The 9,887-nt window shown below is 35.4% G+C and overlaps 1 long non-coding RNA gene across 3 annotated transcripts in view; it reads right to left on the bottom strand.

The window, feature by feature from the left end:
* Nucleotides 1–5,019, bottom strand: part of LOC113784435 (uncharacterized) — a 6,018-nt gene extending 999 nt beyond the window's left edge. The window contains exons 1-5 of one of the 3 annotated variants that reach the window (XR_012163515.1): nucleotides 4,573–5,019; nucleotides 3,511–3,597; nucleotides 3,075–3,153; nucleotides 2,759–2,993; nucleotides 1,297–1,492 (exon numbers count right to left, since the gene is read on the bottom strand). This is a non-coding gene — a long non-coding RNA (uncharacterized lncRNA). Of the gene's footprint in view, nucleotides 1–1,296; nucleotides 1,493–2,418; nucleotides 2,994–3,074; nucleotides 3,154–3,510; nucleotides 3,598–4,572 lie in introns of those variants that run through there. The other 2 variants (XR_003470493.2, XR_003470492.2) reach the window with 2 other exon arrangements.
* Between the last annotated feature and the right edge of the window lie 4,868 nt (nucleotides 5,020–9,887).

Below are 9,887 nucleotides of genomic sequence, written 5' to 3'. Positions count from 1 at the left end.
ATATATATATATATATATATATATATATATATATATTTACCTTTTGTATTTTTTATTTTTTCATCACTCTCAAATTTAAACAAACAAGTTGAGCACGCCTACACTTATGTAAGGAAAGACTCCTTTATCCTCATAGATTGAGGCAGTTCATTGTTTTTCACTTTTAGGCTTGTAATGAGCTATATAACAAAAAAATGGGGTAATTAGGCTCAAAGGGGATTAAACAAATGGATAATTGTAGGATAGGCTTATTTGGCTGGTAGCTTAATTAGAAACAAATGCCTAGATCATTTCAATATATGCATGTGGACAAGAGTCAAGTCAAGTTCTGGTGTAACTAGCAATCATGAGTGAGATAACACACAAGAAAAAAAAAAGGATGAAAAAATGCATTCCATTCATAATAAGGCTCAAAAATCTCAAAAAGGTTAATGACTTATCACAAATGATACATAATTTAGCATTTTAATCCAATTTATTTTACCAAAAATGCAAAAATACTATCTAATCATGCCAATCCAAACAAACTCTCAACATTTACAAGCATAAAATCTGATGAAAAGCATGCAATGCAATGTCCATTTTTTTTATTTTTTTTTTATTTTTTTTATTTTTTGAAATTATAATAATTAAAATCATAACAAATAGAATCCTAAATAATACCCCCATACTTAAATTACACATTGTCCTCAATGAAACTAACAAGTATAAAATAAGCGTAAGGAAATGGACCTCCCTGTTTAAACTTCAGTGTAGGTGGGCTTTTCCAATGAGAGTTCTTGTATGGTAGAATCTTCAGGCATAAAGCTCTCATGGAATAGCTTGAGGCGTTGTCCATTTACTTTGAACATTTTTTTCGGTGTTTTCACTTTTTATTTCTACTGCACCATGAGGAAAAATGTTAGTAACTACAAAAGGGCCAATCCACTTCGATCGAAGTTTCCCAGCCATAATTTTCAAACGGGAGTTGAACAATAAAACTTTTTGGCCAATGGAAAATTTCTTCCTAGAAATCATCTTATCATGAAAGTACTTAGTTTTCTCCTTATAGATGCGAGAGTTCTCGTAAGCTTCAAGTCTAAGCTCTTCAAGTTGTTGCAATTGAAGCTTTCTCTCCAAACCTGCTTTCTCCATCTCAAGGTTACAACTCTTGACCGCCCAATAAGCACGGTGCTCTATTTATACTGGTAGGTGGCATGCCTTACCAAACACAAGTCGATAAGGGGTCATTCCTATTGGTGTTTTGTAGGTTGTTCTATGAGCCCAAAGAGCTTCTTCAAGTCGGTGGTTCCAATCTTTCCTGTTTGGTTGCACCATCTTTTCTAAGATTTGTTTGATTTCACTATTTGAGACTTCAGCTTGCCCATTAGTCTGGGGATGATAAGGTGTAGCAACTCTATGCACAACCCCATACTTCTGAAGCAAAGCGTCCATGGTGTGGTTGCAAAAATGAGTGCCCTGATCACTTATGATGGCTCGGGGTATTCCAAACCTGTAAAAAATATTTGATCTAATAAAACCTGCAACAACTTTAGAATCATTAATCCTAGTGGGTATTGCTTCCACCCATTTTCCCTACTAGAAAAACTGAATTTAGCGTCGGCCAAAAACCCACGCTAATAGGGAAAAAGCCGACGCTAATATTGATTTAGCGTCGGCTTAGCGTCGGTGTCAGGCCTAGGCTAAAATGGTCGAAGCTAATACATAGCGTCGGCCAAACGCCATCCGACGCTATATTAGCGTCGGCTTAGACGACTCTACGTCGACGCTAACAGTAATTATAGAACATCCAACACTAGTTATATCCGTTGCAGCGACATTTGTAAAAAACGGTTGCGTCGGATAGCCGACGCTAAAGTCAAATAATTTTTTTATAATCTAGCGTCGGTTGGGCCGACGCTATTGGGTCAACAATAAAATGTCAACAAAATGATTAGGGTCAGTTATTCTCAATATAAAACATAAAAGAACATTGATAGAGGCATATTCCCAAGATCTGTTTGACGAGAGAATTTGAATATATATATATATAAGGTGATACATGTGATATTCTTCATATTCAAAGTCATATCCAATTGCTTGAATTGACAAAGGAACAAAACAATCATACGTTATGAATTTATTTTGAATTCACATAACGAATTGAAAAGGAAAAAAACAAATCCAAACCACATTAAGAAACCAGTAATATATAGCTAGTGTCTAGAAAATTTCTTTGCGGAATCTGGACCTTTCACAATTTTTTAATAAAAACTTCAAGCCAAAAAGATTTTGTATTACTAGAAGAAGAAAATTATGGTGTCCACAGAAATTTACTTAAAGTCTCCCTCGCTCCCTTCATGAAATGACTTCAATATAATAATTAAAACAAACTGACAAATCAAAACAGAATGAAGTAAAACTAGACACTGCTCCAAATTAAATATAGAGACTCGGGCAGAGTAACATCTTATGGTGGTTTGATGCACTTCCACTAAATTAGTTCCTCTGCAATGCAGATGGAAAACTTTCTTACAATGGTCAAATACAAGTTCCCTGGAAATGCATAAATTCTATATACATTCACAAAATGTTGAATACGAAACAATCAAAATGATACCCAAATCCTAAGTTGTTATCATCTACATGACGTGCCAGTACATCAACTTCAAACAAAACAATATAAGTGAAGCTATTGAAATTATCAATTAAATTTAGAAATGAAACATGGCGTCAGTCAAAGTTCATATAACGATTTTATCACCAAGGATTCAAATACCTGAACAATCTCTTTTTTCTTGTGAACCTCTCCATTAGGAAGTGGAACATACTCCTCTGCTTGAAGGTCAAACTCAGTAGCAAAAGCATCACTTCGGCCAACCCTTTTCACAGCCCCGCTATTTGCCTCAATATATATAACAACCCCAACAGCTACCTATACAATGTGCATAAACCCCAGTCTTCTTTACTTCTGTTGAATATACTTCTGAACCTACCATTGGGCAAAATGGAACCTACAAAGTGGTATAAATAAACTTGATACAGTCACAGAGACAAAAGAACATAAAATATAAGAACAAATTTTAGTAGGAAACCTTGGTCCCAAGCTCTTGACATATCCCAAGAGCTAATGCAGTCTTGCCGGTCCCGGGTAAGTGGTTAGAAATCATGTGTCTGAAATGGAACGACATATATAATAGTAATATAACATGAAACAAAACAAACAAAAGTGATTGCGAGCACATCTAAAATATCAAAATATAGTTAGTTACTGACTCAAGTAAAGAACAACAAACATAGATAGAATAGAGCTTTGCTCAATCAAAGAAATGCAAAATGTGGCCATACATCCATTCATTCATTCATTATACAAACCCAACAAGTAAAGGGAAAGCAATGTAAGCTTATTTAACCAACCAACCAACCAGTTTAATATAATTTATTTATGCCATGTAATCTCAAACAATGCAATAAATTATGCAGGTTTAATTTTCTGGAAATTGGAAAATCATATCTGTTTGAATGAATTACCTGTGTGAAGGAGTAAGATGGCACAAGTGATGATAGTAAATTTTCTGGAAATAAGGGATTTTCTTCAAGGTTTTTGTATCTTCCAGCCTGTAATATAACACATTATTACACAAAATATATTCTTTCAAATGCTATAACATTATTCTTAGCAAATAAGAACCACTCAAGTCCATATATCCCCAGGTGAAGAAACTTGATCAATGAGTAGTAACAGAAGCAGAAAATCATAAACTAAGTGTTTCTTTGGATTGACTTATTTGAAAGAAAAATTACACAAAAATTTAAAATTAAGATCCAAAATGAACATCAATTAACTACCTAAGTTGGAATGACAGCATAAACATTAGGACTCAACATAAGCCACATCATTGTTAGTTAGCATGCTACTAGGGGTAAGATAGAAGAACACTAATTTATTTATTTGTTCACAGTTAGTAGATTAGAAACATACATTTGACAATGAAATGGATAATTTAATTTGACTTTCTATTAATATGACAAACCATAGCCAAATTAATTGCAAAAAAAGAAACACAAATTTTATTGGTGGAATTGAATGACTTAACAATTACCAAACCTTACAACCACAAACAATACAATAATGGTTTAGACATAAAACAAGAAAAATCAAAACACTTAAACCTAGCTAGTCACTCCCTCCAAAAATAGCCTTAAGTTTTTTAACTTGAGCATGATCAAGCAAAGCAGTCTTTTCAACAAGTTGTGCACCAGGGTTTGAACTACTAAGTGTAAGAAAAACAGTAGCTTTATCCCATCTAGCATTAAACTGAAAATGCAACAAACCTTGTGGAATTACCATAATATCCCCTTTTGTTAGTGTCTTAACAAAAACAGAGTTATCAGAGGAAATAAAACCAGCAGTTGACATTGTATAATGAATTATAGTCATTTGTATTGACATTGTACACTATGAAGGGAAGGCACCTCGTTGTTCAGGTCTGATAATTATTTGGACAAAACCCTAAATAAGACACCTAATTCAAAATTAAAAAAACTTTGAAAAAATAATAATGAAATTGAAATTGAAACGAAATAACTAACCATGGTGGGTTTGAATTCCTTCAATTTTTGTAATTTCTTAAACTCAATCTGAATTTTCTCTTGTTCCTTGCCACGATTTTCAAGTTCTTCATCCTTTTGTTTCAAGATCTCGTCTTTGGCTTTCAAGAGCTCTTCGGTTTTCTCCTTCTCGAGTCGCAAGCTATGTGTCGCAATCTTCAATTTGTTTTTTGGTAGTGGAAACGGCGATGCGGCAACGAGAGGCTGAGCTTTACGGTGAGGACGAAGTGGGTGATGGATTTGAGAGGGTTCAGAGTGGGTGACGGGTTCGAGAGCTAGGGTTCAGAGTTGGTGACATGCGCGAGAGTGAGTGAGATGATGAAAACATTGATGCAGCGGCGATCAGCCTTAAGGCGAATACGGTGTGGGTGATGGGTTCAAGACTTAGGGTTATCTGAAAAACTTGAGGAATACGGAGTGAAGGTGAGAGTGCTGAGCGATAATGAAGTTTTTAGATTAATTTTTTAAATAATATTAAAAAATTTAATTTTAAAAATCATAAACGTAGCGTCTGCCACACCGACGCTATATAATAAAATAAAAAATAAAAAGACAAAAAAATAAACTAGCGTCTGCCCTGTTTTAATTAGCGTCGGCTACACCGACGCTAATTTTTAATGAAAATAAAAAACAAAATTTGGCATTCTAACGTCTGCTCGTCCGACGCTATACCGACGCTAATTAGCGTCGGAGTCGGGGGCCGATGCTAAATATGGCAGCTAAAATTGATTTAAGGCTTAATTGCAGTTTTAGTCCCCCTATTTTAGCTGAATCGTGAAAGTAGTCCCCCCATTTTGTTTATCTCCAGTTTTGGTCTCTTAAAAAGAATTTTGGTCCAAAACTTGATGAAATTTCATTTTTTTTGCATTTATTTAAGCCACATAATGCCTCAAGATCTCATTTGCAACAATTGTATCTGAAATATATGATCATAAATAGTGTAGTACCACTTTAAAAAATGAAATTTCATCAAGTTTTAGACTAAAATTCTATTTGGGGGATGTAAGACCCATAATTTTAAAGTATACTTTATGTATTTTTGTGTATTTTGGATATTGGCTTTGAGGCTTTTTAGCCAAAGTTATTAATATTTTGGAGTTTATATGATCAAAAAGATATTTTGATGCCGATTAAAATTACTCGTCGATAAATAAATTAAATTAACTGCGGTGAATCTTTTACGAAGAATTTAATGCGTTACGGGTGAAATGAGAATTTAACAAATATCTAGATATTTTGAGATATTTGTTAATATATATATATATATATATAAAAACAAGGGAAAGAAAAACAAAGGAGAGAAAAGAACATTTTTCCATCTTCTTCCTCTGCCTCGCGAAGCCACCATTTTCCTTCCTCCTTCTCGGATTCGAAAACGGAGTTAGGGATTTCAAAACAGTCAAACACAAACCTCCCCGTTTCATCTAGATCTAAGCTTCGTTTCGCGAAGGGATAGAAGCGAAAGTTGCTCACTACCATGCTACGGTGCTAGGGAACCAACTTTGGAAGCAGCGTTGCGAGCGGAGATTTTACCGAATTTACTCGCGGTACCGTAATCGCACGTTAGAGCTAACGTGAAGGTAAGGGCTCCTTCCAAACTTTTAGTTTGCATTTAGGGACTTATCTGTGGTTGTGTAGAAAGGATTTTGTTAGGGTTAGAGTATTTGGTAAATTGTGTCGACCCGTGATAGGTGACACCTTGGTAAACTGTACGGACCCGTGATAGGTTGTACGTTTGCGATTTATATTTTAGTAAATCGTGTTGACCCGTGATAGGTGACACCTCGGTAAACTGTACTGACCCGTGATAGGTGGTACATTTACGATTCCCGCTTTTTCTTTTAGTAAATCGTGTTGACCCGTGATAGGTGACACCATGGTAACTGTACTGACCCGTGATAGGTGGTACATTTACGATTCCCGCTTTTTCTTTTAGTAAATCGTGTTGACCCGTGATAGGTGACACCATGGTAACTGTACTGACCCGTGATAGGTGGTACATTTACGATTCCCGCTTTTTCTTTTAGTAAATCGTGTTGACCCGTGATAGGTGACACCATGGTAACTGTACTGACCCGTGATAGGTGGTACATTTACGATTTCCGCTTTTTCTTTTAGTAAATCGTGTTGACCCGTGATAGGTGACACCATGGTAACTGTACTGACCCGTGATAGGTGGTACATTTACGATTTCCGCTTTTTCTTTTAGTAAATCGTGTTGACCCGTGATAGGTGACACCTCGGTAAACTGTACTGACCCGTGATAGGTGGTACGTTTATGATTTACGCTTTTTAGTAAATCGTGCTGACCCGTGATAGGTGGCACCTCGGTAATTGGTACTTTGGCCTGCGATAGGCGGTACAATTATGATTTACGGCCCTTCGAGGAGGGTTTTGGTTTGGAATTTCGAGTCCATGCATTTTGGCATATACACATCGCATTAGGGTGCTTGGCACGCGAGTCGTGGTTGATTCAAGTTTATGATTGAGTGTTTTGAATTTGAGTTGTCGTGGTAATTGCGTTGAAATTGCTAAGTGTTATGTATTGATTATAGTGTCTAAGTGTGATGGATTGTAAAACTATTTCGAAACTCAATTTGTCGTGGTGATCGTGTGGGAATTGCTAAGTGTTAAGATGTGGAATTGTGTATGAATGTGATTGAGTTAGTTTATGTATTTTTGGAAGAATATGCAGGGAAATCGATTTCCCAATCGATTGGATGAGTTACAGGGACTTTCCTAAATTGACATAATCGATTTGCCAATCGATTGTATAAATATGTTTTTCAAAACCTTTTAAGAAATCGATTTGGAAATCGATTGGCAGAAAGACAAGAACTCAGCAAAACTGACAAAATCGATTTGGAAATCGATTGGCATTAATACCGGGGCTCAGTGTTTCATTCAATCGATTGAATTGAGCCTAGAGTTCAAATTTCACTAAATTCCTTCAGGAAATCGATTTGGAAATCGATTGGCTTAGTAGGAATTCTTATTTTGAGTTAGATAACAGATTGCTCATTGATTTATCAATGTCTTGGTTAGTTATGTATTACTTGATGGATTGAGAACCTTATTTTGTTTTCATTGTTATTTGGCAAGTGTTATATGAACTTTTAGCATATGGAAAACCCTTTTAAGGTGCATGCTAAGTTGAAAGGTCATTTTGTGCATTTAAAAACTTAAATGTTATGTGTTAATTGTTAATTTCGGTTGGTGACCCTTTACAACTATTGTGGAAATCTACGGATGGGAATGTAGATGGGAATGCTTGACTTGAGCTATGTTAGGAGGATCTCATGGGGCGCGTGGAGATCACTCAGGGTGTATAGCTATAGTTATTTTTGAAGAATGATCAGATTAGGATGACATAGAGGGAACTTATGTTTTTTTTTGGATTACGTTATTTTGAACTGGAAAATTGTACATTTACTAATATTGTCAACTTGACATGTTATTTTCGGTGGGTTACATGTACCACTTTTTGATGTGTAAATATTTTGGATTCATATTTTGAGAAATTTTTCCGCTGCTTATAAATTATAATGACTCGATTATTTATCCAAAGTTATTACCTTATTTATTTCTCTGTTTTATTTTAATTTCTTTTTTTTTTTAAAAAAATACACCCTCGCTTTGAAAATCGGGGTGTTACATTGTGATATCAGAGCTTTGGTTTGGTTTGCTTTGGGGGCTGTGGAGCCTTAGTTATAGATTGTAGGTCAACCTATAAGTTGAGAGTTATTATCTGATCATGCGTCGGTTTAGGGGGTTGAGTTTTCAGGTCCGCAATAATGATTATGTGTTAATGTGGTCGGAAGCTAGTTTTGGGAAGTATTTGAAGTAGTGTTAAGACTCTACTTGATGATGGTTTTATAGGAAAAACCATGCCGCCAAGAAGGGATGACGTTCCAAGAGCCAATGCTAATAGGGACAATCGAATGACGGAGGCTATGTCAAGATCAATCTTCGTTTTCCTGAATAGCTTTAAGATCAATCTTCGTTTTCCAGAATCAATCTTCGTTTTCCAGTACTGCTTTCTTTGATCTGATTTGTGATGTTTGATACCTATCTTGTTTTAACATACTCAAAAACACATGTTAAATATCAAAACACTTAGAATCATAATTAGAATTCTTAATTAATTTTTTGTTTGTTTTCATCAAAACGTTAAATTGAGATTTTTTCTCAACACACCAGTGGCCGAAGCTAAGTCTGCAAAATCAATTATGTTAGTAGAAATATCAATATCAGTACAATGATCAACCTACAAGGCAGCTTCGATCTCAGCACACACAGAGCACAATTGAGTACCTGTACATAATTCAAAAGTATCATCAAAACCAGAAAATGAAGAAAATCAGTAGCAAACATATTGGGGTAAGTGTCATCAAGCAAATCAACAAGCAATTCAATTTGAAAAATAGAATGCTCGTCCACAGGGTGTTTCATAGCATCAAAGATGTTAAATTTAACAATGATATCTCCAAATTCCATGGATAGAGTTCCAACATGCACATCAATTTTTGTTCTAGCAGTTTTCAAGAATGGTCTGCCTAAGATAATAGGCACCCTGTTGGACTTATTCTCTCCCTCCATGTCCAAAATGTAAAAATCTGTAGGAAATATCAATTCATTAACTCGAACAAGTACATCCTCCACAAGTCCAGCGGGATGAGTATTGCTTCTATTCGCCAATTGAATAGTAACACCTGTACTTTGTAAAGGTCCAAGAGCAAGAGAGTTAAAAATAGATGTAGGCATAACATTAATGGAAGCTCCTAAATCTAACATAGTATTTTCAAATTGACTATTGCCTATGGTACATGGAATGGAAAAAGTTCCTAGATCTTTGCATTTATGAGGCATGGGCTGAATGAGGGCTGAAACATTTCGCCCCATGTTTACTCTTTCATTTCCTTTTAACCTTCTCTTGTGTGTGCAAAAATCTTGTAGAAATTTTGCATATCTTGGAATCTATTTAATTGCTTCAAGATGGGGAATGTTCACTTCCACCTTCCTAAATGTATCTAGGATCTCATTGTCCCTATATGTCTCATCCATTTTCTTAGTCTTCACTGCCCTTTGAGGAAAAGGAAGTGGTATATTTTGCTCAACATCAACAGTTTCATATATCAAAGTATCCTCAACAACCTTGTTATTTTTCACTACAGTTTCAGGTACCTTTGGTATTTCAACAGCTTTCCCAGACCTCAATGTAATTGCACTAACATTGGGAGCATTTGGATTTACTACTCACTGTGCAGGCAATTGGTTTGACCCCTGAGCATGTAATT

The sequence above is a fragment of the Cicer arietinum genome, chromosome 6, assembly GCF_000331145.2.
Source record: "Cicer arietinum cultivar CDC Frontier isolate Library 1 chromosome 6, Cicar.CDCFrontier_v2.0, whole genome shotgun sequence".
In the NCBI taxonomy this organism is placed as follows: domain Eukaryota; kingdom Viridiplantae; phylum Streptophyta; class Magnoliopsida; order Fabales; family Fabaceae; genus Cicer; species Cicer arietinum.
Note: the sequence above shows the minus strand (reverse complement) of the source record. Positions and strands in the feature narration are given on the sequence as shown.